Source organism: Nomascus leucogenys, chromosome 9 (genome assembly GCF_006542625.1).
Source record: "Nomascus leucogenys isolate Asia chromosome 9, Asia_NLE_v1, whole genome shotgun sequence".
In the NCBI taxonomy this organism is placed as follows: Eukaryota; Metazoa; Chordata; class Mammalia; order Primates; family Hylobatidae; genus Nomascus; species Nomascus leucogenys.
Genome location: NC_044389.1, coordinates 46,824,071 through 46,840,014, shown reverse-complemented (window position 1 = coordinate 46,840,014; position 15,944 = coordinate 46,824,071). Strand labels below are relative to the sequence as shown.

Here is a 15,944-nt window from a genome sequence, read left to right as displayed (position 1 = left end):
TGATAGTAGCAGCAAGGACAATTTAGTAGCATGGAAAAATACAAAACATTAGCTGTAAAAATTTTTTTAAAGGAAGAATGCAACATTGCATGTAAAATATAATGAAAACTTTTTAAGGCAGAGAAAAGGGCCTTCAGCTACAGTTTTCAAACTTCTCTGTGAATCTTACAATACTAAATAAAGCACCATACTCAGAAATTCTGACTTAATAAGTATGGGACAGTGCTCCGAAATCTGCGCATCTGACAGGCACCTGAGGTGATTCTGGTGTGAATGTCCATCCACCAGACTCTTAAGAACACAGTCTTGAAAAAACTGCACTGACAAAGTTTTAGTAGGATTGTGGGTAATATTTTTGACTTCTTGATTTTTCTTTTGTGATTGTTATTTACTACTTTTATAATGAGAAAAGGAAATTTTAAGTTTACCTTTATTATACTATTTATGAAATTATCAATAAATATGTTATTTCATTTTTTTCAAAAAAGCTGTGTTATATCTATAGAACTATTAAAAAGCACATGACAGATCCACATTGTACTGATATGCAACAGATCTCCAAGTTATTTTAAGAGAAAACAGAAATGTGTAGGACAGTGTATATCTAACTTATTAAACTGGATATTGACAAATTATAATTGTATATAGTATGGGCTATAAAGTGGTGCTATGATATATATATACAATGTGGCATGATTGAATCAAGCTAATTAACATATCATCATCTCAAATATCATTTATTCTTCCAGTCTAACTGAAACTTTGTACCCTTTGACCAGCATCTCCTTGTTAGCTCCTCTCCCCAGCTTCTGGTAACCACCGTTCTGCTCTCTGCTTCTATGATTTGGATCATGTTAGATTCCACATATAAGCATTAATACGTGGTATTTGTCTTTCTGTGACTAGCTTATTTCATTTAACATAATGTCCTGTAATTTCTTTCAAGTTGTTGCAAATGATAGGATTTCCCTCTTTTTGAAGTCTGAATAGACCATTCACAAAGCCAATATGTGGAAACAACCTAAATATCCACCAACAGATGAATGGACTTAAAAAATGTGACATATGTATACACAGTAATATTATTTAGCCTTAAAAGAGAGGGAAATCCTGCAATACACAACATGGATGAACCTTGAGGAAATTATGCTAAATGACATAAATCAGTTAATTTTATTTATTGACCTGGTATCCTAAAACCTTGGGAAACTCACATATTACTTGTGGTTACCTTTGATAGATTCCTCAGGATTTTCTACATAGATTATCATGTTGTCCGTGTATAAAGATGGTTTTACTTCTTCCTTTCCAATCTCTATCACTTTTATTTCTCTTTCTTGTCTGTTTCACTATGACCTCCACTACAATGTTAAAGAGAAGTGGAGAGTGTAGACACTTCTGCCATGTTGCCAATCTTGAGAGGAGATCATTCAGCCTTTTATCAAGTAGGATGTTAGCTGTAAGTTTTTCATAGATGCTCTTTATCAGGGTGAGGAAACTGTTTTGTATTCCCAGTTTTTAAATCATTTTTATTAGAAAAGGATGTTGTTTTTTGTTAAATGTTTTTTCTGCATCTCTTTAAGATTTTTTTTCTTCTTTTTGTCTGTTAATATTGTAAATTACACTGATTATGAACCGACCTTGCATTCCTGGGATAAGCACCACTTGAACATAATATATTATCCTTTTACCATATTGCAGAATTCAAGTTACTAATTTTTAACTTAATGCTTGCATTTATGTCCATAAGGAATATTGCTCTCTAGCTTTCTTACAATGTCTTTGTTTTTGGTATTAGGATTATGCTGGTCTCATAAAATGAGTCTCATTAAAAAAAAAAAAAAGGCTTAACAGTATTCACATACATATGTCATGTTATTTATCTTTTTATCCATTGATGGATATATACAATATTAGTTGCATATTCAACTATATATGTAGTTATATATAACTATATAACTACATATATATAACTATATAACTACATATATAATATAAATTTATATATATTAAACTATAGTTGTATATGCAGAGGATCCCTAGAAAGACACAAAGACACAAAGAAATTGGAACCATTCATTCCTTTCTTACCTTTAGGTCAAGGGGATCTAGGAATGCAGAAAGATTTTCCCCCATCATACTACTGCTGTGATACTATGGATGAGTAGATAAATGGGCATGAGAGCTAGCCTGAGAACCTAATGGCCATTTATCACATAGCTTCCATAGAAAAAAGTCATCAGTAGTTCAGCAACAAACTTCACAAACCAATATGTTAAACAAGTCAAATTATTTAAGGTTACAGACTACCTATATTGATGGGGCTCACTACAAAGGCATTCCTGAAGTGGGTAAGATTCATTAGGGGCTGAAGTGTGGAGGGATCAGTGGAAATCTGTTCCCACTGCCAGAGAACAAACAAATAGGAAGTAAGTTGTTTCTTTGTAGCTAAATCAGGGAAGAATCTCTACTATATTCTGAAATCCCAACAAAGGAGACTAGGGGTGAGCTGATTTAGAGGAAATGAAAATATGAGAATGGAAATTCAAGAGAGTTCCATATGGAAGGCCATATGGTTACAGTTTTGGGAACAAGCATCATATCTAAAGTACAAATAATTTTTATCATCTAATCAGGAGCCTTGAGTTTCCAGCATTAGCTCGGGGAATAGCACTGTCAAAAGGAAAGCCTCCTTGGTGGTCCATTTACCTCCCATGCCTGGAGAACAGGTTCATGAACCCATGCCAGGCCTATCTTTTCATGCCTGAACTTTAGAGTTTCCTTTAAGAGTATTGGTTTTGTTTTGAGACAGGGTCTGGCTCTGTCACCCAGGCTGGAGTGCAGTGGTGCTATCTTGGCTGATGGCACCTCTACCTCCTAGGCTCAAGCAATCTTCCCACCGCAGCCTCCCAAGTAGCTGGGACTACAGGTGCACACCACCACACCCAACTAATTTTTGTATTTTTTTGTAGAGACGGGGTTTTGCCATGTTGCTCAGGCTGGTCTCGAACTCCTGAGCTCAAGCCATTCACCTGTCTTGGCATCCCAAAGTGCTGAGATTACAGGCACCACGACTGGCCCATTAAGAGTACTGTTAATCTTTAGCCATTTGTTCTGCAGCCAAGTATCAGGGAGATGAGTTTGTTTCCTAAGATGCGCTTGTGAACAGTTGCCTTTGAGAAGTTGAAAATAAAGAAGCAGATCACTTTACTCATCTGTAATTCAAACAACCAGCAGGGGTATTTATCTGGTGAGCTACTTTACTGAAAAGAATTGAATGAGTTCAGTTTATGATACTTAGGTTCTGTTTGTACTTTCACTGAGTAGCACAACAGCAACAACAACAACAACAAAAACCCTCCTTTTTCCTTCCTCCTCTTCCTGCTCCGTCCCCTGTAATGGAATAACATTCGAATGCCAACATCACAAACACAGAGGACCCTTCATTTCTTGGCTTGCCACTCCCTGCCTGTCACATGCCTTCTGGTTTGACTGGAGTAATCCTGGTAGAATCCACTTAGCTCTGAAGAGTAGGTATTCTGAAGAGTGCAGGTTCTTTGAAGGGATGATACATGTTCAGTTGCTCTGTTGGGAGTGGGAACCATGAATCGCAGTGGTAGTGGCAATGTTAAGTGAAAGGTCCAGGGAAAAACCAAGAGTTCTCTGTGCTGCTCATTGAAAATAGGGAGGCTTAGAGATCTAGGTATCATTTTGGATACTTTTGGTATAGTCATTTTATATACTTTTGGTATTGGGTATAGAAAATCTTGGCTGGGTAAAGAGGGGCTGGATTGTGGGGGAACTTGAATGGCAGACTCAGACATTTATTCTGTGAATAGACTGGGTGCAGTGGTTTGCACCTGTAATCTCAGCACTTGGGGAGGGAGAGAAGGGAGGGTTGCTTGAGGTCAGGAGTTTGAGACTAGCCTTGACAACATAGTGAGACCCTATCTCTACAAAAAATTAAAAATTAGCCAGGCATGGTGGTGTGTGCCTGTAGTAGTCCCAGCTTGAGGCTGAGGCGGGAGGATAGCTTGAGCCCAGGAGCTCGAGGTTACAGGGATCTGTGGTTGTGCCACTGCACTCCAGACCTAGCAGCAGAATGAGACCCTATCTCTTAAAAAACTACTATGTGAATAATGGGGAGTCATCATGTATTTTGTAAATAGGGAGTAATTTAACGCAAGGAGAATTTGCTGAATTAATCTGGCAGTAATGTTTAGGGTTCAACAGAGGCAGACAAACTGAATAATAGGATGTTGCAGCAAGTCAGGCATGAGTAGGTGGGATTCTGGGTCATGGTGGTGACAGAGATAACAGATTAAAGGGACATTCAAAGAAAGAAACAAATAAGATTTTTAAAAAACTAATCAGGCATGGAAAATGACAGAGAATGAAAAAGCAGAATGACAGAGATAGTCTTAGAAAGACCATGATCATTATATGACGAGTTAATGGGTGCAGCACAACAACACTGCACATGTATACATATGTAACAAACCTGCATGTTGTGCCCATGTACCCTAGAACTTAAAGTATAATTAAAAAAAAAAAGAAAGACTATGGTCATTATAGCTGATGAGGAACAGATACTTACTGTGAATATTTATCAGTGGAGGAGCAAAAGAGTAAGTAGAGTGTTAAAACAACCAGGAAGACACAGTATCAAAGAAACTAAAGCAACAATTTCAAGTAGTGTTGTCCAGTTAACAGCGTCATAGATTGGGCGGGCCGTAGATCAGAGACTGGTGGGTGTCAAGACAAATGCAAATTGAGCAACGGTTTTTATTTTGGGATTCACAGGTTATTGTTGACTTTGAAAAGTGCAATTTGAGTAGAATGATCAGATCAAGAGGGAGGTGGGGGGTAAAGGAGTGAACAATGCTGAGATGGTGGAGATAACAAGTGTGGACAATTTGCCACTGAAGTTTCACAGCAAAAGGAGGAAGATAAATAATAATGAATAGTGGTAAGCTTACAGACTACCAACATTGTAGCTTAGCTAAGAAATGTTCCCCGTGCAGACAAATAGTAGAAAATTATAAGATCTAGGGGTGGTGGTGCGGAATTTCAACCATATGCCTGCCTCTGTCCTGTGGGTAAGGCACCTGTGAAGATGTTTCCATGTGCTCGTGGTTTCAGATTTTCCACCTTTATAGCTCCAAACACACAGCTTTAAGGAGGTCTGTTGAACCTGCATGTTCCCAGAAGTTCTGTTGGGGAAGAGGCTGGGGAAGGCAGGAGACGGAGGAACAGAATTTCTGTACTCCTGGTGGTGCGTGGAGGTATCTTTTGAGGGTTTTTTTTTTTTTTTTCAACTTTACAGTATAACTTTAAATCTAGCCAAGGCTGGAAATGGGTCTCCTGTCCCAAAGTTTAGATCATTCCTGCAGTACCCTTCTGTTAGGTGGGGAGTCGCAGAGGAATAAAAGGAAGATAGTATCACTATTTAGGTCCTACTGTCCACTAAAACCGCTTCTTTTGCCAATTGCTACTGAGAATGGGCTGAGAAGACACTGCTCAAAGTGACCACGTTGTATTTGCCTGAAAAACTGAAGCCATCTTGATGGGAACCTAATTCTGCCTGGCGGGAAACAGCAAGCAGCACAGTTACCGCTGCTGGGTAGAAATCTTCTGAGTAATTCAGCTGTATTTTCTCTGTTACAATCTGTTCTCAAGTGCCAGGTCACAGGCATCATGACTTGCAGAAGTAAATGAATCTTGGAGATGTGGTTCTAACACGCAGCCTTTCTTTTTTTTTTTTTTTTTTTTTTTTGAGACGGAGTCTCGCTCTGTCGCTCAGGCTAGAGTGCAGTGGCGTGATCTCGGCTCACTGCAAGCTCCGCCTCCCGGGTTCACGCCATTCTCCTGCCTCAGCCTCCCGAGTAGCTGGGACTACAGGCGCCCGCCACCACGCCCGGCTAATTTTTTTTTTTTGTATTTTTAGTAGAGACGGGGTTTCACCGTGTTAGCCAGGATGGTCTCGATCTCCTGACCTCGTGATCCGCCCGCCTCGGCCTCCCAAAGTGCTGGGATTACAGGCTTGAGCCACTGCGCCCGGCCTCTTTTTTTGAGACAGAGTTTCACTCTTGTTGCCCAGGCTGTTGTGCCATGGCGTGATCTCGGCTCACCGCAACCCCCGCCTCCTGGGCTCAAGCAACTCTCCTGCCTCAGCCTCCTGAGTAGCTGGGATTACAGGCATGTGCCACCATGCCCAGCTAATTTTTTTTTTTGAGGCAGCGTCTTGCTCTGTCACCAGGCTGGAATGCAGTGGCGTGATCTCGGCTCACTGCAACCTCTGCCTCCTGGGTTCAAGCGATTCTCTTGCCTCAGTCTCCTGAGCAGCTGGGACTACAGGTGCGTGCCACCATGCCCAGCTAATTTTTGTATTTTTAGTAGAGACAGGGTTTCACCATGTTGGCCAGGATGGTCTCGATCTCCTGACCTCATGATCCGCCCACCTCAGCCTCCCAAAGTGCTGGGATTACAGGCAAGAGCCACTGTGCCCAGCTTAATTTTGTATTTTTAGTAGAGACGAGGTTTCTCTATGTTGGTCAGGCTGGTCTCGAACTCTCGACCTCAGGTGATCCGCCCGCCTCGGCCTCCCAAAGTGTTGGGATTACAGGCGTGAGCCACCATGCCCGGCCAACACCCAGCCTTTCTGACTGTTAGACTGAAAATTTGAAATGCAGGCAACTTTCTCTTAGCACTTGTTTTTTAGGGTGACCCCGTAGATCGCAGGAGCTGTGAAACATCCTGTACACAACCATAGCAAATGGAAAAAGTCAAAGAAGTTGACCTTTGAGTATACATGCTCTGAGATCACTGAGGATCACATTGCTCTTCCTTCTCCTTCAAAACATACATTGCCTCATTCTTGCTGATTTTGTTCCTGTACTTGAAAAAGTGCCCAGATACATTCATTCTTGAATTACAGATTGTTAACATTTCAGGTGTTCTGTAAAGTTATCCCTGAGGATATGAGAAAGGAAATGAATAGAGATGGGTGTTGAACTCCAAATATGAGTGTTCAACAGAACAAGTTGTAAGTTGCTTTCTCATCAGCAAATGGGTTTCCATGAAGCTACTTCATTTTAGATGACACCTCGCTATATTAAATATGTTTAGAGCTTCATCAGGCCTATTTTGTCTAAATGAGAAGAAACTGAAGAAAGGAAAACTAGATTTCACACTTGAAACCATACATAGACATACAGTCAAAGCTCATTATCTATGGATTCTATATTTGTCAATTTGCCCACTTGTTAAAATTTATTTGTAATAATTGGTAAAAATTTATTTGGTTTCACTTCTTTTGCATATATGCCCAGAAGTGGAATTGCTAGATAATGTGGTCATTTTATTTTAAATGTTTTTAGAGACACCATCCTGTTTTTTGTGTCCACTGTACGTTTTGCATTCCTACCAACAGGGTACAAGAAGGGCTTCAATTTTTCTGCATCCTCACCAACACTTGTTATTTTCTGTAACTTTGATAATGGCCATCCTAGTGGGTGTGAGGTGGTATCTCATCGTACTTTTGATTTGTATTTCCCTAATGATGAGTGACGTTGAGCAACTTGTCATGCACTAATTTGGAATTGATGTATCTTCTTTGGAGAAATATTTATGCAAATCCTTTGTCCATTAAATAAATTGGGTTGTTTGTTACTGAGTTGTAGGAGTCACACTAGAATGGTTCAAACTGAAGTCTGGCAACACCATTTTTTTAAAAGCATGCTTCTTTTTTTGATTTTTAAATTTTTAATGGATACATAACAGTTGCACATATTTATGGGGTACATGGGATATTTTGATACAAGCATGTAATGTGTAATGATCAAATTCAGGGTAACTGGCACATCCATCACCTCAGACCTTTATCAGTTCTTTGTGTTGGGAGCATTTCAAATCCTTTCCTCCAGCTATTTTGATATACACAATAAATATTGTTAACTAAGTTGCCCTATTATGCTACTGAACACTTAATTCTATCTAACTGTATTTTTGTACCCGTTAATCAACTCCTCATCATCCCCCTCTCCCTGCTTCCCTTCTTAGCCTCTGGTAACTATCATTCTACTCTCTAGGAACATGAGATCAGTTTTTTAAATCCCACACGTAAGTGAGAATGTGATATTTGCCTCTCTGTTTCTGGCATATTTCACTTAACCTAATGTCTAGTTCCATCCATGTTGCTGCAAATGACAGGATTTCATTTTTTATGGCTAAATAATATTCCATTGTGTGTATATATAACACATATTCTTTATGCATTCATCTGTTGATGGACACTTAGGTTAATTCTGTATCTTGGCTATTGTGTGAATAGTGCTTCAATAAACATGGGAGTACAGTGTATTAGTCTGTTTTCACACTGATATAAAGAACTACCTGAGACTAGGTAATTTATGAAGAAGAGAGGTTTAATAGACACACAGTTCCACAGGCTTAACAGGAAGCATGATTGGGAGGCCTCAGGAAATTTACAATCATGACAGAAGGTGAAGGGGAAGCAATCTATCCCCATGATCCAGTCACCTCTCACCAGGCCCCTCCCCTGACAGGTGGGGATGACAATTTAACATGAGATTTGGGTGGGGACACAGAGCCAAACCATAACATACAGTTTCTTGAGGATACACTAATGTTCTTTTGGATATATTAACATATGCAGCAGTGAGATTGCTGGATCGTATGGTAGTTCTCTTCTTAGTTTTTTGAGGAACCTCCATACTGATGTCCATAGTGGTTGTACTAATTTACATTCCCACCAACAGTGTACAAATATTCTCCTTTCTCTGCGTCCTTGCCAGCATACGTTACTTCCTATCTTTTTGTTAATAGCAATTTTAACTGGTGTGAGATAATATCTCATTGTGGTTTTTGGTTTGCATTTCCCTGATGATTAATGATATTGAGCATTTTTTCATATACCTACTTGTCACTTGGATGTCTTTTGCCATTTTAATTCAGTTTTTCTAGCAGAAGTTCTGTTTTTTAATTTTTTTAAATTTTTAAAATTTTTGTGAGTATGTAGTTATGAATTACATGAGATATTTTGCTTCAGGCATGCAATACATAATAATCACATCAGGGTACACACACAGGGTATCCTCTGTTGCCATTTTAAAATCAAATTATTTGTTTTTAGCTGTTGAGTTGTTAGAGTTCTTTATATATTCTGGTTATTAATCCCTCGTCAGATGGATAGTTTGCAAATGTTTTCTCACATTCTGTGGGTTGTCTCTTCGTTTGTTGTTTTCCTCGCTATGCAGAAGATTTTTAGCTCAATGTAATCCCAATTGTTAATTTTTGCTTTGGTTGCCTGTGCCTTTGAGGTCTTACTCAATAACTTTGTCCAGGCCAATGTCCTGAAGCGTTTCCCCAATGTTTTCTTGTAGTAGTTTCATAGATTCAGGTCTTACATTTAATCTTTAATTCATTTTTATTTAATGTTTGTATATGGTGAGATATAGAGGTCTGGTTTTAGTCTGTATATGGATATCCAGTTTTCCTAGCATCATTTATTGAAGAGACTGTTTTCTTCCCAGTGTGTGTTCTTGGTGCCTTTGTTGAAAATTATTTGGTTATAAAAGTGTGAATTCATTTCTGGGTTGTCTATTCTGTTCCATTGGTCTATGTGTCTATTTTTAAACCAGTACCATGCTGTTTTAGATATTATAGCTTTGTAGTATATTTTGAAATAAGGTAGTGTGATGACTCCAGCTTTGTTCCTTTTGCTTAGTTTTCTTTAGCTATTCAGGGTCTTTTGTGGTTCCATACGAATTTTAGCCTTGCATTTTCTATTTCTCTGAAGAATGTCATTGGCATTTTGATAGGGATTGCACTGAATCTATAGATCACATAAAGTAGTATGGGCATTTAACAATATTAATTCTTTCAAACTATGAGCATGGAATATCCTTCCAATTTCTTTTCTTTTTTTTTTTTGAGATGGAGACTCGCTCTGTCACCCAGACTGGAGCGCAGTGGCGCAATCTCCGCTGGCTGCAAGCTCCACCTCCCAGGTTCACACCATTCTCCCTCCTCAGCCTCCTGAGTAGCTGGGACTACAGGCGCCCACTACCATGCCCGGCTAATTTTTTTGTTTTTGTATTTTTAGGAGAGATGGGGTTTCACTGTGTTAGCCAGGATGGTATCGATCTCCTGACCTTGTGATCCACCCGCCTCAGCCTCCCAAAGTGCTGGTATTACAGGCATGAGCCACCGAGCCTGGCAGTGTTTTATAGTTTTCATTGTAGAGATCTTTTAATTCTTTGGTTAAATTTATTCCTAGGTATTCTTTTTGTAGGTTTTGTAAATGAGATTACTTTCTAGATTTCTTTTCCAGATTGCTAACTGTTGGCATATAGAAATACTACTGATTTTTGTATGGTAATTTTGTATTCTGCAACCTTACTGAATTTATCAGTTCTAACAGTTTTTTTTTTTTTTAAGAGCCTTTAGGTTTTTCTAAATGTAATATAATGTCATCTGCAAACAAGTACAGTTTGACTTCTTTCTTTGCAATTTGGATGCCCTTTATTTCCTTTTCTTGTCTAATTGCTCTATCTAGGACTTCCAGTACTATGTTGAATAAAAGTGGTGAAACTGGGCATCCCTGTCTTGTTCTAGAGCTTAGAGGAAAGGCTTTCAATTTCCCCTGTTCAGTGTGATGCTGTCTTTTGGTTTGGGTTTGTCATATATGGCCTTTATTGTCTTGAGGTATGTTCCTTTTATAGCCAGTTTCTTGAGGATTTTTATGATAAAGCAATGTTGAATTTCATTGAATGCTTTTTAGGAGGCATCTATTGAAATCATCATATGGTTTTTGTCTTTTATTCTGTTAATGTGATGTATTGATTTGTGTATGTTGAACCATTTTTGCATCCCTAGGGTGAATCCCACCTGATCATGGTAAATGATCATTTCAATGTGATGTTGACTGCGGTTTGATGGTATTTTGTTGAGGATTTTTGCATCTTTTTTATGTCTTCGGTTTTGGTATGAGGGTAATGATGCCCTTGTAAAATAAGTGTGGAAGTATTCCCTTCTTTCCAACTTGTTGAAACAGTTTGAGTAGAATTGGTGTTAGTTTTTCTTTAAATGCTTGGTAAAATTCAGCAGTGAAGCCATCAGGTTCTGGGCTTTCCCTAATGAGAGACTTTTTATTGCTACTTCAATCTTGTTACTTTTTATTTGTCTGTTCAGATTCTCTATTTGCTCAGTCTTGGTAGGTTGCATGGATGTAGGAGAGTAACCATTTCATCTAGGTTTTCCAATTTATTGTTGTACAATTGTTCATAATAGTCTCTAATGAGCCTTTTTATTCCCATGGTACCAGTTGTAATGCCTTCTTTTCTGTCTCTGATTTTATTTTTTTGAGTCTTCTCTCTTTGTTTCTTAGCTTAGGTAAAGGTTTGTCAAATTTTTTTATCTTTTAAAAAAGCCAACTTTTTATTTCGTTAATCTTTGGTGGTTTATTGTCTCAATGTTATTTGTTTATGCTCTGATCTTTATTATTTCTCTCCATCTACTAATTTTGGGTTTGGTTTGTTCTTGCTTTTCTAGTTCTCTAAGGTGCCAATGCCAGATGTTGATGAGATTGTGTAAACTAGAACTCTCATATATTACTGATGGGAGTGCAAAGTGATACAACCACTTCTGAAAAATGTTTCACAGTTTCTTACAAAGTTAAACCAAGGCAGAATGTTGAGCTCATTTCTTTGCATTTCCCTTCTCTCTGGGATCTCCTCAGCCTGTAAGTTGGACAAAAGGTCCATTCATTTTATGTTCCTCTAAATAGCCACTTTCTGCTAGGTTTCTCAGTAGGTTTCGCCCTCTGCCTCCTAAAAAACCAGTGGGTGTCTCAAAAGGAAAAGTGGTACAAAATGTCTGACTTGCCTCAATTTTATTTCCCTTCTCCCTTAAGATCGTGGCCTCTCATGTCCTGGCTGTCTTGGTAGTCCTCCAAAGCCTTTAAACAGATTTTAAAAATAACTTTTGTCCAAGTGTTCTAGTTGTATTCGATGAGAAATTGGTCTGCTAGAAGCTAGTCCCTCATAGCCAGAACTGAGAATTCTTCTCTAAGCCCATGCAAGCCAACCCCCATCAGGGCTTGACACCCTTGTCCATCCTGAGATTTGGAGTGACTTCATCCTGTATTGTTGCCCCAGAATGTTGTCTTGTTTCACAGGACTTTGCAAAGGGCCTGTGTTAATCTGAGGTTGTTTCTTGGACATTTTCTACCTCCATTCCAGCTAAAATCTACATTCATTACATCCTGGTTTTCATTCAGGCAGCTTTAGAAGGGATTGTGCACTCTCTACCCACAGGGAGCTCATTAACCTAGTTAACTCTGTGATTTGTATTAGAGTAAAAAGGTGCCTTCACTAGGAAATAACCTAATGATTACTGCCTTCACGTCTGCTAAATTGGATTTGTGTCTTCTAGCTTCTTGAATTTTAGTTAAACTACATGAAGAATATATGTGGAATCCTATGTGTAAGCATATGGAAGTCTCAGTATTCGGGGACGTGATTCTTTTAGTCCTCTCAAAAGGGAGAAAGTTAATAATAAATGCTTTTAAAGCTCTATAGTAAATTTTGGCTAAACTGCAAATCGAATATTAGTAAACCTAATTGGAAGCCTCATGGAGGGGGAAGAAACCTCTTTTGTGCTAACTTCTGCCAAGGATTGGAAAAGAGATTCATTTTGAAGCCTCCCCAAGAGAGGATTGAAGACATAAAGTTCTTGATGTTTTGTTTTTTTCTCAACAGCTTACAAGAGCAGCTATTCCCAGGCCTTCTCAGCAATGTACCCCGTTTCCTGACATTTACGGCTGAAGGTGAAGTTTCCGTTTTGTAAGGAGAAAATTTTGGTGGAGAGTTATCCAACAAGTAAAGGACCTGTGGCTATTAAGATAGGTAAGTCTTTTACGTAGAGTATGGAGAGGGAAGTAGCTTATGGAAAGAATGCTAAGGAATGTTTCATTTGTTGTAAGTGGGATTCTAGGAATAGTATGTATTTCACTGAATATCAGGACAAGTGATCCTTGTCATCAGTGATCTTCTAATCCTAGATTGCATTCCCAACTCTTCTACTTACCAGCTGAGTCAACTTGGACAAGTGACTTAAATTCTCTGAACTCCAGTTTTTTCATCTATAAAAGAAAGTTTCATGGGAAAAGGTTTTATAAATGGGAGAGGACATGTAATACAAAAATGTGGTTATCACCCGGTTGCAGTGGCTCACACCTGTAATCCCAGCACTTTAGGAGGCTGAGGCAGGCGGATCACTTGAGGTCAGGAGTTCGAGACCAGCCTGGCTGACATGCTGAAACCCCATCTCTACTAAAAATACAAAAGTCAGTCAGGTGTGGTGGTGTGCACCTGTAGTCCCAGCTACTCAGGAGGCTGAGGCAGGAGAATCACTTGAACTTAAGAGGCAGAAGTTGCAGTGAGCCAAGATTGCACCACTGCACTCCAGCCTGGGCAATAGAGTGAGACTCTGTCTCAAAAAAAAAAAATGGTTATCATTGTTCATTGTTTTCTTGCTATTAGAAAATTCAATGGAAATAGTGGCCTTGCGTCTCATGGTGCTTTTGAGCCATAGAGCTTGGTTCTGTGAGTTTGGGGAACTTTGTCTTCTGAGTGCTGGGAGTGGGAGGCATTCCTCATCTGCCTTCCCTGTAAAAATAACATCATATCAGCTGGGCACGTTGGCTCACGTCTGTAATCTCAGCACTTTGGGAGGCCGAGGTGGGCAAATCACAAGGTCAGGAGTTCAAGACCAGCCTGGCCAACACGGTGAAACCCCATCTCTACTAAAAATACAAAAACAGCTGGGCATGGTGGCGGGTGCCTGTAATCCCAGCCACTTGGGAGGCTGAGGCAGGAGAATCGCTTGAACCTGGGAGGGAGAGGTTGCAGAGAGCCGAGATCTTGCCACTGCACTCCAGCCTGGGTGACAGTGCAAGACTCCATCTCAAAATAAATAAATAAATAAATAAATAGCGTCATATCATTCTTTTGGCTGCAGATATCTGCCACTTACTTTTTGTAAGTAGTGGGAAGGGATGGAAGTTAAATATGAGATCAAAGGAAATAAAATAACAACTACCTATTAGTTGTTATGACAACTACCTATCAACAGTGACCTATTACGATAACTACCTGTTAATAAAAACTACTCATTAGTTGTCTTAGTTGCTAGGATAAGCATTGTATTGAGTATTTGGTTACTTTATTTCATTAAATTCACATACCAAGCTTTGTAAGATGAATGTTACCTCTACCATGAGATTCCTCCTGGATTGTCAGCACCCCTTAGGGAGTCACTTAAAGAAGATAAAAGTCAGTCTGATTTCTTGTAATTTGAGAGGTTTTATTAGATGTTGGGAGTTTGAAGCTTTTAATTTTTTTCTAATTTTTTACAATGAACACATACGGCTTCTGTAATAATTAAAGTGGTCATTTGAAAATGAATGATGGATTTTTAGAAAATTTTTTCTTAAGCACCTACAGTGAACTAGGTACTATTTTTGATGTTTGTTCACGTCAGTGCATGGAGCTTAATGTTCTAGCGTGGATGGAGATGATAAATAATGCATATAATAAACACATTACTAGGATATTAGAATCCACTGAGAACATGGAGAAAAGAAAAAGTAAAGTAGAACAAGAGAGGTTGCTTAGTGGGGTGGGAGTGCAAATTGCAGAAGGAGCCTCATTGAAGAAAGGCAGGAAGTTAGGAGTTGGCCCTGGGCCTGTTCCAGGTAGAGGAAGCAGTGGGTGCAAAGGCCCTAAGGAGGGAATGCAGCTGGGGTGTTCCAGCCACAGCCAGGAGCCCGTGCTGGAGCAGAGTGAGTGGGAGGGTCAGATCCACAGGAAGTGATGACACTTCTTGGTTTAGATGCATAAGATAGGTTGCGTTGTTTTCTTCCTGTCTACTTGATTTATTCTGTTTCCTCTGCAGTTAAAGTACACTTACTCCCTCCACCCAGCACACACACAAAATACATACATTAGGCCTCTAGCACCATATTAATTTGCTAGGACTGCCATAAAAAATTAGGCAAACAGAGCTTAAAACAACAGAAGTGTATTGTTTCACAGGTCTGTAGGCTAGAAGTCTAAAATCAAGTTAGGGCCATGCTCCCTGTGAGACACATCAAAGGGAAACCTTCCTTGGCTCTTCCTGGCTTCTGGTGGTTGTTGGCAATCCTCGGCGTTCCTGGGCTGCAGCTGCATCCCTCCAGTCTCTGCCTCTGTCATCGCCTGGCATTCTTGCTGTGTGTCTGTGTCTGCGCATGGCTGTCTTCTCTCTTCTTATAAGGACACCAGATATATTGGACTAAGAACCCGCCCTACTTCAATGTGACCTCATCTTAAACTAATTACATCTGCAACAGTCCTACTTCCAAATAAGGTCAAATTCAGTGGTACTGCAGGGTCAGGACTTCAGCTTACTTTTTGGGGGATACAATTCAAACCATCACAGCTACCTTAAATAATAAGTAATAGATATTACTATTCCCATCTTACAAGTAGAGAAACAGGCTCAGAAAACTCAAATAACTTGCCCAAGATCAGAGTCAGTAATCAAAACAGCCAGGTGGGCTTGACACGATGGCTCACACCTGTAATCCCAGCACTTTGGGAGGCTGAGGCAGGCGAATCACTTGAGCCGAAGAGTTTGAAACCAGCCTGGGCAACATGGCAAAATCCCGTCTCTATAAAAATCACAGAAAATTAGCTGTGTACCTGTGATCCCAGCTACCCAACAGGCTGAGGTGGGAGGATCACTGGAGCCGGGGAGGTTGAAGCTGCAGTGAGCTGAGATTTTACCACTGCACCCCAGCCTGGGTGACAGAGTGAGACCCAGTTTGTCTCAAAAACAAGCAAACAAAAAAAGCAGAACAACTGCAAAACACACAACAA

General features: G+C 39.6%; 1 protein-coding gene across 2 annotated transcripts in view; it reads left to right on the top strand.

The window, feature by feature from the left end:
- The window catches only part of CRACD (capping protein inhibiting regulator of actin dynamics), a 289,402-nt gene that overhangs the window by 119,287 nt on the left and 154,171 nt on the right, over positions 1-15,944 (top strand). For both annotated transcript variants that reach the window (XM_030818899.1, XM_030818898.1), the window contains exon 2: positions 12,783-12,929. The gene's annotated coding sequence lies outside the window, so the exon portion shown is untranslated. The remainder of the gene's footprint in view (positions 1-12,782; positions 12,930-15,944) is intronic.